General features: G+C 37.9%; 1 protein-coding gene and 1 long non-coding RNA gene across 9 annotated transcripts in view; both read right to left on the bottom strand.

The window, feature by feature from the left end:
• The window catches only part of TMEM132D (transmembrane protein 132D), a 327315-nt gene that overhangs the window by 74891 nt on the left and 239864 nt on the right, over positions 1–12560 (bottom strand). The window lies entirely within an intron of this gene.
• Positions 3761–9346, bottom strand: LOC139998820 (uncharacterized). Its single transcript, XR_011803804.1, has 2 exons — positions 8935–9346; positions 3761–5625 (listed from the first exon to the last, which is right to left on the bottom strand). It is a non-coding gene; the product is annotated as an uncharacterized lncRNA (long non-coding RNA).

The following is a 12560-nucleotide window of genomic DNA, read 5'->3' as shown; positions in this document are numbered from 1 at the left end:
CAAAGTCAATTGGAATTCTCTGTGCATATTCAAGGACAGAACTTGGTCGAAAGGGATGAATTTTCAAAGGATGCCAGATTTTTTTCTCTCTCACCCAGCATTTGCATAGGCTCGTTAATATTTGCAAAATGGGTACCTGTGCCCTTAAAGAGTTGTTGCAGAGTGCAATTACCTATTCTGCCATCATAAATGTAAGATTTTTTTGTTCCATTTTTCAATATGGTCTGTTTAAGAGCACAGAGAAAGTATGGTATATTTATTGATATACTCAAGAAATGGATTTCATGTGTTCTGAATCATCCAATCTATTCTTCATTCTTCAGCAACATTCAAGAGAACATTCCACATTGTTATTTTTTTTCTAAAATAAAAATGCCAAGAGATATTTATTTAAACAATAAAGATGTTTTCAGGTCAAAGTTCATGCCCCTTACGTCTTCAATGAGAAAATTCACTTTTGTATATGCCAAACAGTATTGACTGGCTGAACTAGACTCCGCATTGCTTCACTCATCAAATTCTTTACAGCCAAAATTTATTCGTAACCCTTTAATGACATCCCACAAGTACTGTTATAGAAACCTCACCTACAAAAATGCTGATCCCAGAAGATCTGTAGCCAGTGCTGACTACAAGTACCTGAAACCATACCTAAAGCTGATTATAAACATGATACATACAGTAGGCTGTTTTATAACTGAAAACAGATATAATGATCCAAATTTTTAACAAAATGAAAAGAAATACTGTACAAATATACTATATGTACCTGTTGAGACATTTAGCAAACAAGAAAAGGAGTAATAAAACTTGTATGAGAGGAAGATTGTATTAAATATCTTGCTAGTGCATGATAGTGTATAAGCATTTTAATGGTTAATGCACTGGCAACAGTTTTGCCTCTGGTGGGCAATTACAGCCAGTTGCTACCAAGATATAACTCATATATGTATGAGTTTCTTTTTATTGAGCTCCCTACTCTCTAGTACAGTCTGGATATACTTGGATGAAACTAATAGGTGAATATGTGCCTTCTCCATTTGCTGTAACCTGGTGATTAAAAGGCAAATGCTTTGCTTCCCACACCCTTCCACTTCTTACTTTACCTTTCTATTTTAGTTGTGATTCTAAAGGTCTTAACAGCAAACCTTTCTTGAGACAAGGTTGGATGACCGATTTTGTGCTTTGCAGACATGTTCATAGAAACATTAAGTACTACTTCATGTCAAGATTGTGGTTTTGTCTTAGAAATAGTGATTAAACTTCAACAAAATATACCGATATTTTTGAAACTCAGTTGATGTTTTCATATGGAGTGTCATTGGCAAGAAACAAAATAAATGGCCAGGAGAAACCAGGAAAACCTTTATTTTATTTATTTATTTATTTTTTTAAATCTGTTTACTAAGTTTTAGATAAAGGCATGGAAAAGCTGTGGTCATTATGTCTCATTCAGGTTTCTTTATCAGCAGTTTTCATCAGATTCAGTGATGCTCACTGCAGATAAGTTAGCCATCATAAAAATTAAGCTATGCAATCCTCTCAAAGTGCTGAAGAAAAGAGCACTCATAAATAGGGAAAAAATAAAAAAAAAAGGAAAAAAAAAATAAATGCATTTGTAACTTCCAAGTTTCATGCTAAATACTTTAACTCTTAAGTGTGCTTTCTTGTCCTGCTTCTTAACTTGAAATTTTGAATCTTGCAGAAGTCAACTTTGCTCAACTGTACAAACACATATGCATTAAATAAAACATTCTTTACCAAGAGCTATAAAAAAGGTTTTCAAAAAAATTAATGCACTTTACAAATGTAGTTGTGATCAAGCCAAGTAACTCTTCTACATTGAGGGTCAACTTAAGATGGAGAGAATTTCCCATTTGTTTAGTATAAACTGTTTTCCTGGCAAGAAGACTGAAATTCCTTTGATCACTACACAACTTCTGTAGAGGATTTAGTGATTGTAAAGGAGTATTGGTTGTTTGTGTACTGTGGATCTTCCAAATCCCCAAAATGTGAGCAATTTTTGGTTTGAAGTGAAGGACAATACTGTTAGTTCAAGGATTTTGTGCAGCAAAGTGGATTAGGCCTGACCAAAGGAGCTTGAATGGGCATCTACAGACCTAGTGTCCCACCAGAACAAAGTAGAGGATATGGTAACATGAAGTAAGTCACTGGAATTGCTGGATCTTGGGTATTATCTCTTTGGTCAAATATTGTCCATCATATCTTTCCTCTGTAGAAGTTTTTTTACTTGCTGTTGCCTTCTAATTCATTTGTTCTCAATTTATGACCTGCACTCCTCTCTCTGATTCTTGATCTATCACTCCCTGCAGCCTGTAAAATTCTGCCTTGGGGTCATCCAAGAGGGATGTTTTGGAGAGTCCTTCCACCAGTCCTAGGATTTAGATGAATCTGTATCTCTCACCACCTGTAGCTGCACATGCGGACAGGCACATCCTTTCTGTGTCTGGATGGCACAGAAAGGCAAAAAATCACTCAGAGCTCTAGGAAGGTGTGAGAAGGAGTTCAGGTAAGTGCTAAACAGAGTCTGTCTGCTCCAATTCATTTCTGCAGTACAGACAATTTATAAATGGAAAAATATTTTTTATATATTTTGAAGATCACTTGATTATCTTTTCATACCCTTCTACACCAATACCCAGCACAAATATAGGGCATTGTTTTCTTCACATAAACACTCGTGAAATGGGAATGATTGTGACTTGACAAAGAGCAAGCTAATAGTCTGCCTGTAGGTGTGTTCAGCTGGGAAAACAATCCAATAGGCCTGTCACTTACACCTCTTATACTGATATCTTTATTAATAAACTCATTTTCATTTCTTCCCAGTGAATTCTGAAAATCGATCCTTTTCTCTAATGCCTCATGAACAGTTTAGCGGAGGGCAGCTGCAAGTGATTTGTGCAACTATAAAGAATTGTGGTCACATAGTAGTACAGCTCCTGCAGATCTCTTCTTGCATAAATCATTACGTTTGCTCAATGTTGGGGATTTTTCCAACATATGAACCATTTATACAAGCAAGGTGTGAAATGTTCACTTTGGATTTGTCTCCTGAGTTTCAACTACAAGGCAAAGAGTTTATATGGAAAGAGAAACAGGCAGATATAAAAAGGAGCAACAAAACAGAAGTTGTTGTGTTCTTTCATGGAGAGATCTATCTTACTTTAAATAAAAACAATTGGAGCCTATTAACAGTTTTCCTCCACAGCCCTCAAGGTTATAGTGACAAGGTAAAGTGCTCACATTAGATGCAGCTGAACTAACACTTGTTTTCCAATTTCTAAGGTCGACATTTAGAGTTATTTGTCAAATGCTCAAAATGAAACATGAAACTAAAGCCTAAACCAAAGTCACTGATCCAAAATCTTCCATGTTTCAGGGCAGCATCAACCTGTCTACTGTCCAAATGCCCCCCAAAACCACATGAATCTTTTTCTACCAACATCAGACAAAACGGGGACAGATTTCTCAAGTGAACAGAAAAAGGGAATGTGAATTTTGGGGGGACCACCCCACCCTGGGTGGGGATGGGGACACCAGAGCTACCAGTTCCTACCCAGGGTGCTGGTCTGGTGCTCTCTTATCCCGTCTCCCAACCTGGCTAGCATTCTCCTGGCAGCTCAGTTATGTGTAGCCGTGCCTTACAGAGCTTTGCCAATATCCCAGTGGGAAGAATGAAAGTGTCAGAAAGAGTTTACTGTGCAGCAGAGGTGCATACACTGCATCAGAAAGAATCTCTCATATTAAGTACTCCACCCTTTAATATAATTAAAATACTGCTATTGCAATCTTTATTAAAATTGTTAAGATGTATCAAAGATCACAGAAGTGCTATCCGCTGGATAGTTATTAAGTAAATGTAACATTAGGTTCTGTTAAGTTCCTCTAAGTGCTTATTGCAAGCATTCTTCAACATTTCTTGGTATGAATACTCTTAAAAACAGAAAATTTGTTAAATATTTTCTTTGAGCCATTTGTCCATGAAGCAACTCTTGATTAATACAATTAAGAAAAATAAAAAGAAGAGAGGTGATGAGATCCCAGTGACACATATTTTTAAGTCATTTTGTTAACAGATCAGACCTTAGCTGCTTCACCTACTGTAGTATTCCTATCCTTCCTTTTCCTTGTTACTACTCCTCAGCCTTTTCTGTGCATTAATTACTGTTACTAAAGGAATTATACAAACATATATTTTTGAGTGCATGTAGTGACCTTTGAAAGGGAACAACTGTTCTCTGTTACTGTTACTTTGGGCAACTTTTGTATATGTCAGGAATAGTGCAAACAGACAAGTAAGAGACAGTGAACAAGAAGATATTCACATGCGTACTGCAAATACTGGTGTGATGAAATTATATCCATAGGAAGGTGAGATAAGCCAGCCAGTAGAGGGCAGTGGGAGGATAAGTATGAAGTTAAAACAATTAGTCTATTTATCAGTTCAGTGTATATATCAATTCAGTTTATCAGAGCATCCAAATTCTTCTCCTCTGTTTTTGGCATTTATAAGAGTGTCTACTGGAGGAATTCAAACAGCTTGACAAATATTTAACTAAAATTAGTACTACTCCAGGAGAGAGGAACAAAATGCCAATAGTATCTTCGTTACATAGGTGAGGAAGTGGATGCGCAGAAGGATCAGCTGGGTTTAGAAATGGTGGAATTACTCAAACACTTATGGAAAGACAGTGATGGAGCAGGAATTAAAACTACCTTATTTTGACTCTACACCTGAGAGAGTATGAAAAGCATCATGAAGAGCCTAATGGAGTGCTACCAGCAGAAACCATGGCTGTGTTTGTGTAACCAGACTGCTTTTTAATGACATGGCTTCTTTCTCACCTGGGAGAATAGAAAAAGGAGCCTTTGTTTTGTTAAGCTACAGGCATCTACAGGCATAAACAAATAGCCCATACAGACATCTTACCACAACATGCTACCAGTATTACTAACATTTTGGCTAGTTCTTGTCTGTTTTAGTAGATTCGCATTAACTAACTGCTGTTATACATCATCAGCAAGAATTCTTACAATTAAAATCTACTCCCTGTTGGAAAGAGTACAGAAATACTATTATAAACTCATTGATGTTTAATGTGTGCCCAGGCTGGACGCTCAAGAAAGTAACAAGAAATTCTGTAAATCCAAAGAGGATAAAAATAGGAAACCAGCAAACAATCAGAGGACCACTGCCTGCTTTATGCGGGAGATAACAAAGCAGGTGATATTGTTCTTGACAGTGCTGGATCAAAACCAGCTCACAATGGAGCAAGGGCATTTCTTGGCCAGACAGATGTTGCAGAGGTGATAACAGCCCAGCTGTTTATGTGGGCATGTTGGACCATTCAGTGTCACAATCACTGTGGCTTGCTGGCAATACAAAAGCGAAGAACCTGCTATCACGTTGCATGTTGCTCAGAGGGAATTTACTACAATGAAGAAATCAGGTCAGCTCTCAAGGTCTCTGGAAGAGTGCTGGCTTCTGTGTGTGTTTTTTTTTTTTTTTTTTTTTTTCCCTCAGATTCTGCTTGTAGCTGGTCAGGGAAAGGTGACAGAGCTCCAGAGAGATTCCTCAGTGTCCCTGGTAAATGGTAAATCCTGAAAAAGATATTTAAATTCTTTCCTTACTCTGGATTTTTTATTTTTTACAATTTCTCAGCAGAATGCATTCTTTACTGACAACCCTGTGCGTTTTCATCAAAAGAAACAGGAAAACATATCCTTTTGACCTTAATCTTTGAAGTCTTCTGGACTATGAGAATCCATTAGAGACATGTACAAAACACTAAAGTCTGCCTCCTCAACCTCCCAAAAGATCTCAGATGGTGTTTCCTCCTATTTTGTTAATCCAGATTATTAGGGTATATGGAAATTAGAGAAAAAGATTTTGTGCAGGGGTTCCCAGTCTTTTCCAGTTACTAGCCCTGTTCTTTTTGTCTAATGTCCAAAACACTAGAAAAACAGAACCTGACTTTCTACCAGGCTTGACTGACCTCAATCTCAGCTGGCATTGCAGAACTGCTATTTTCCTCTGTGTCCTGTAATTTGGCTGCATTTATCTTGGAAGAATCTCTCTCTCTCTCTCTTTTTTTTTTTTTTGTATCTTACCGCACTTCCAAACAGAAGTATCACAGAAACAGACTAACTTGGCAGACCTTCCTCCTAAAAAGTAAAAGGTAAAATTTCTGCCTGAGGATTAATCACATTATATTTTCCTTTCATAGTACAGACAATAGGAGACAATACAGAGCAGCTTTGTGCTGGGCCAGGGCAACCAGAGTTTTCTGAACACATGAATTTTTCAGAAGCAAAACAAAGAAAGCAAAAAGTTGCCAGACTGGATGTTGTCACATTTCCATGTAAGACAATGAGAAAAAGCTGATGATATTGTGAAGGACTGAAGGTTTTTGTTTGTTGTTTTTTGTTTGATTGTTTTCTCCTCAAAATAAGTTTATTACTCAGAATCCTAGCCAAAACAAACAAACAAACAAACAAACAAAAAAACTTTACTAAGTCTCATAAATACAGAGTCCTAAATTACTTCTTCAAGCTCTCTTCCAAAAACTGAGCAGGCAGACATACTCCATTACTTGAGCTTGCTTGTGTATTATTATTAGCATTCCATTGTCATCCAGCATATCCAACTGAAATCAGGGCCACACTGTTACATACCCAGCAGATAAATAATATATGTAAACTAGTCTCTGCCCCAGAAAGCATACTATTTGATACGGCCATAGAAATACATGGAAATAGAAATGGAAACAAGAAAGGAAATGACTTCAGCCTCACAGATATATTCCAGCTAAATACCAACAAATTCACTCTCGTTTTTTATGCACATCTTCCCAGCTTAATATGGAAAAGATTCAATAGAAACAAAGATGACTGGAGCCGTACTTGTTCTTTCACATAAAGACCTTTCACTCATTGTGTATAAGCCAGGAGAACATTGTTGCTGGTACAGAGAAAAAGCAGAGAACTGCATCAGAAGACAAAGTTTAAAAATAAATAATTTTTTTTACAATAAGAAATTGGCAAATCATTTAAGAGACCATAGAATAGAACATGCCACTAAACTACAGAAACTGACAGCGTTTTTTACTGCATCTGCTCAAACAAGTCCCTAAAGTAGGAGAGTTTCTGTTGTCTTGCTATACCAGCTGCAGTACAGATCGATTCTCATATGGCTTAGTTTATGACAAAATTAGATGTATACTTTAACATATTTTTACATATGTTCAGTTTTTTTCCTCTCTGTCTCAAATGTTGAAATGCTTGATTTTCCCCTCACATCTAATCTTTTTATTTTTTTTAGTCATTCCTGTTACCATCAATTCAGCAGAGCTATATATATATTAGATCGCACCCAGTTATGACAGGGAAACTTAACTCCACCTCCTGACATCTTTCTAAGATCAAAGAGAAAATCAATACATGAAAATAACACACCTTTATTCCATTAAAGTAAGCAGAATGGTTAAATTCAAAGGTAATGTGCCTTACAAATTCACAAGTAGAAGCTGGGATTTTTAGTATGAATTACAATAGTGTATTACTGTTCTTTATGAAACCACACTGCTTTTCTATGTTCACTTTAACTTTTTACTTTTTTTTTTTTTTTTAATTTAAAAAGACAAAACAAAACACTGTTGGTTTTCAACATTTGAAGGTCCTGTAATCTATTTTCAAATTGTCAGGACTGATTTGCATGCAAGGTATACAATGGCTTAAATGCTTACTTTCAAACTGTTTGGGGCTGATGTGTGTAGGAAATAGAAGTTCAGCATTGCAGAAAAAAAGTCACTTTGAACTGCGACTACTGTATCTCCAGGGTAGTAATTTTACAGAATCCTACTCCAGGGTAGTGATTGTGTTATGTTATGATAGAGCTACAAGTAAGAGGTACGAAAAATAATGTGTTTTTTTTTTTGTTTGTTTTTTATATAGTTCACATTTACATTTCTTATATGTCTAGAATTTAGACTCTTTAAATGTCAAGCTTTTTAAATGCCCACTTTTCACATTTTGATTTTTTTTTTTTATTCTCCTCACAATTGTAAATGACATCAGTGATTATAAAACATGTTAGGTACTCTGAAATCTCAGCTATAGAGGTTTACCATTTTACTTCTTTTTCCTCATCTCTTTTTGAAGATCACAACAAAAATGGAATAAACATCTCCTTATGAATTTTCTTGTCTTTGCATTCAGTAAACTTGAAACTCTGAAATCTTAATTCTACTCGATTCAGGGCCATGTCATCTACCTTTAGAGAAGTCATTACTACCCTTGTTCCAAGGTGAATAGGACCACTGTCCTGGATGCTATATGTTCATATTGTTCTTTCTGACGCTATGTAGTAGCGCATGAAAATATCCCTTTGCACAGTTCATAGACTGAAGTTCTCCCTAGGCACAGCGTAAGGCAAGAGGAGAGCCCCAGGAGGTACGGTGCATGACTCAGACATCCAGCTGAATCACAGGCTGCTGCTCTGCTTTATCCCTGCCTGCCTAAACAAAACAATTTCCCCCCTCTGAGCCTCTCCTTCTCTGCTGTCCCACTCCAGCCAGCCAGCACGAAAGGAAGGAGAAAGGAGGTACGGGACAAAAGATCTCCCTGCACATACATTCTTCATTAGGCAGAGGCTTCACACGAGCAGGTTCAGAAACATCCTGCACATAAATCCAGTTTGTCAAATTCATTCTGCATAGCCCCCAAACAAAGCCAAACAAAACAAAACAGAAATCACCACAAAGGCAACACCTCAACTGGCTGTGTGCCCCAGTCCCTTCTCTCAGAGAGGGTTGGGCAGAACAGAGCAATTGATTTTTGACCCTGTTCAGCAGTACATGCCCTGCCAACGTCCACACATAACAAAGGTTTCAGCTTCCCCACAGATCTTACAGGTTGTGCCCAGGTATTGTTCCTGAAGCTGTCCTTTCTGGAGCCATGCTCACTGAAGTGGCTTCTGCCCCTGCTTTTTCTTTGTGCTGCTTTTATGTGTATAGGTAGGTGATGAAGCAGCCTGAGGAACCAAGAATGACCCAACAGAAAAAGAGGGGTTATTCTTGACTAAGCTCAGTTCCTCAGCCCAGCACTGCAGCAGCCACCTGGGCATTTGTACTAACCCAGCCAAGAGTGGGCTCAGGTGAGAAGACGAGTAAGCATTGCTTAATTTAGCAGTGCTGCTGAAAAACATTACCCTCTCCTGATCAGGAACCTGCATTCATTTTCCTGTCTGCCTCCCATGAACCCAGCAGCTTTCAGGCCCAATGCATAATCAGTCTCTCAGAAAGCGACTCAGACTTGCACTTATAGCCAGAGCCCGTTAGTTCTGAGTCTTGGACCAGTTTTTAATCCACTGTCCCTCACAGTCTTTCTGAAGCTTGCCTCTAAAGATATCTCACAAAGAAAAAGGAATTCTTAATACCACTGGCTGGCAATTAAAATGAGAATTGAAGAGTCAGAGAATAATTCTCTTAATTAAGTACTCTTTTTGCTACTTGTAATCTAGAGGAAATCTAATTAATTCTACATGAAGAACTACTATTCTGTAGTGAAGTGTAATTCCTGATCTCTGGGGCTTCAGTGCACCAGTTGTCAAATTATCCAATTACACACTTGTTAAAATCCATTTTGGGGAGATTTTCATGGTTTGTAAATAGATAATTTTTAAAACCTTAATCCTCAAAAGAGAGGGGAAAAAATGGGAAGCCTTAACCACCCCCCCCCACCACCCCCACCCCCCCGTCCCTCAAAATCGCAAAATACGTATAAATATAATGTCAGGAAGCTGAAAAGAGTGATGATATCCGGCTGCTTTGTTCTAACAGCACGACAGTGGTGATAGATGTATTTCAGTAGCAAGAAATTTGCTGCTTCCTTTTCAGCTATGTTTTATTCAAATCACTAATCTGAAGGGAACCAATTAAGGCAACATCCCCTTATTATGCCAAAAGGGAAAAATCTTTTCATAACCACATAAATTAAGAGGTGGGGACCCAAAAGAGTCTGTAGCTCAAGCCAAGGATACTGACATGCTGGAACAAGGCCAGCACAGGGCCACCAAGCAGGCTGAGGGTTGGAGCACACATGCAAGGAGAGGTGGAGAGAGCCAGGCCTGATCAGCCTTAAGAGAAGGCAAAGGGGAGACCTTAATGCTTTTTATAGATACCCAGTCAGAGGATATAAAGGAGATGAAGCCAGCCTCTTCTCAGGTGTGTATGGCAACAGCATGAGAGGCACTGGACACAAAGTAGAACACAGGAAATTCCATTTCGATACATGGAAAGAATTTTTACTGTGAGGGTGGTCAAATACTGAAACAGGTTGCCCAGACAGATTGTGGGATTTCCAACTTTGGAAGTGCTCAAGACTCAAGAGGGGACAGCCCTGAGCAAATTGCTCTCTGAGCAGGGCACCGGACAGCTAACAACATCTAGAGCTCCCTTCACTCCAGGAATCTCACTGCTCTTCAGAAAGATTCTCTACAAAGGGAGATAAGATCATCACTTCAGTGAATGTGCATTTGAAGACTGTTCTTAAATCACTGTAAAATATGGATCCTGTTGTGACCAAATTTGCCAGATCTGAGCACAGAAGAAAACTTTGTGATCTACTCTATTTTAGTGAAAGCAATTTAACAGTGAGAATTAAAGATTGTTTTGCAATGTTTTCTACCCTTGTATGGCAACATTGTTACTAAATCCTGTGATGAAACTTGACATGAAAAAAAAAAAGGAACAGAAGGCAGTAACCTGTTTCCTACAAACCTAGTCTGACTGTATTTCAATGTAAAGTAAGCAAACATTATCCCTGTTAAAAAAAAAAAAAAAAATTGAAAAAGTTTGAAAACGTCCCTTTCAGCTGGCTGAAATTGAGCTGCACAGAAACTATCAAATATTTCTGAAACCTTCGTTCTGAAAACTCAATTCGCCACCAAATGACATCTGTTTTAAATACATAACATTTTTAATACCAGTGGCTTTGCAGCCGTATGACAAGTGACTAGGTCTTCTAAGTCTGGTGTCCACAGAAGCAGAGACAAGTTCTGGGTGGAACTTGCAGTATCTGCCATGTTTTCCTGGTCCTTCTACATTTCATAGCATCACTCAGCCTCACAGAAACACAGAAAGACTGTCAAGGGCTGAAGGACTGAGCTTGTTTCAACCCAATTCAACTGCATGCGTCTAATCAAGAAAAACATATGTAACTTGCACTTAAGAAAGAACAGCAGCTGTTATGCAAAGCCATTTTTCTTAGACTTTAATTCATAAGAAAAATATCCTCTGTTTGTTCCTGTTTCTCTAGGGAACCTGATTTTCGATGTTCCACATCAAATTGTGTTGCTGTCAGCAGCTTTGCCAGCAGCTAGTCTAAGCCCTCATTATTCATTCCCCCCCTCAGACAAAAACTGGGTGACTGTTGCCTTCTATTATTACAGGTGATTACAGTATTAGTCATCTAGCAACTGCAGCTCCAAATACAAAAACAAGATTTCTAACCTCATCTTAAACAACAACAACATCATTAAGGTATTTTTCCATGAGCCTCTCGTAACTTTGATAGAAAAAAAAATGTTTTAAACTGGAAGACCTGTTTGCTGGCTTGCATTGCTTGGGAATTTATGTAGCAAAACATTTGCATTGACTTCACTGTGAACGCAGTTACTATTTCATTGCATGCTCAACAGGTAAACAAAATGTTTAATTTTAAAGGAAAAGGGCTATCGCTTGCTATTTCAAATGTTAAGAGCCCCAGTGTCATCAGTAATTCTTGAAGGAAAAAAATCCAAAGACTATGGCATTTGTCAGATTCTGGTGATAAGGCAGAAAGCAATCATCTTTGATTACCAAGTGCTTGCATTATTTTCTTATTTCTCTCTGTATACAAAACAAAACGCTATGTGCTAGTGACTCATGCATCTGTCAGTTTGTTGGTACGTAGACAACAGAAGTGCGCCAGAGCAAGGCCAGTGTTTAACATAATAATAATAATAAGTAGAGGACCAAACTACATCTTTTTTCATTGGCAATTCTAATTTGAAAATTAATTCTATGCATTACCCCCCTTGCAAAGTGAGTGTATTCACTTCTTGAACTCAGACGTGTAAGAATACCTGGGCTGTCACTCCAGGTTGGACTGCTCAGCTCTGCTCCATTGTCTGGATACAGATAGGTGCCAATACCACATGCTCCAAAAAAGTATAAAAAAATGACATCTACATAAAAGAAAAATGTCTTGTAGCTTCAAATACTTTTGATTCAATTAGTTTCTGAAGCATAACAGATTATTATGTGTTTACTGGATGAAACATTTTCGCCTATTAGCTGTACAGACTCATTACAATTACTAGAATGTGAAATGGAATCTAAACTGACTCATGCATCACAGAAAGACTGATTACCGAGCTTTTCAGTATTTTCTGTTGAAGTTGCCTGAATCTCAGAGAGCCAATCCACAGAGTGGGCTTTCAGATCCAGGTAAAACCATGAGATCAACAGGTATACAGACAACATGTTCCTCTGAAC

This window comes from Anas platyrhynchos, chromosome 16 (genome assembly GCF_047663525.1).
Source record: "Anas platyrhynchos isolate ZD024472 breed Pekin duck chromosome 16, IASCAAS_PekinDuck_T2T, whole genome shotgun sequence".
Lineage (NCBI taxonomy): Eukaryota > Metazoa > Chordata > Aves > Anseriformes > Anatidae > Anas > Anas platyrhynchos.
This window is presented reverse-complemented; position numbering and strand designations above follow the sequence as displayed.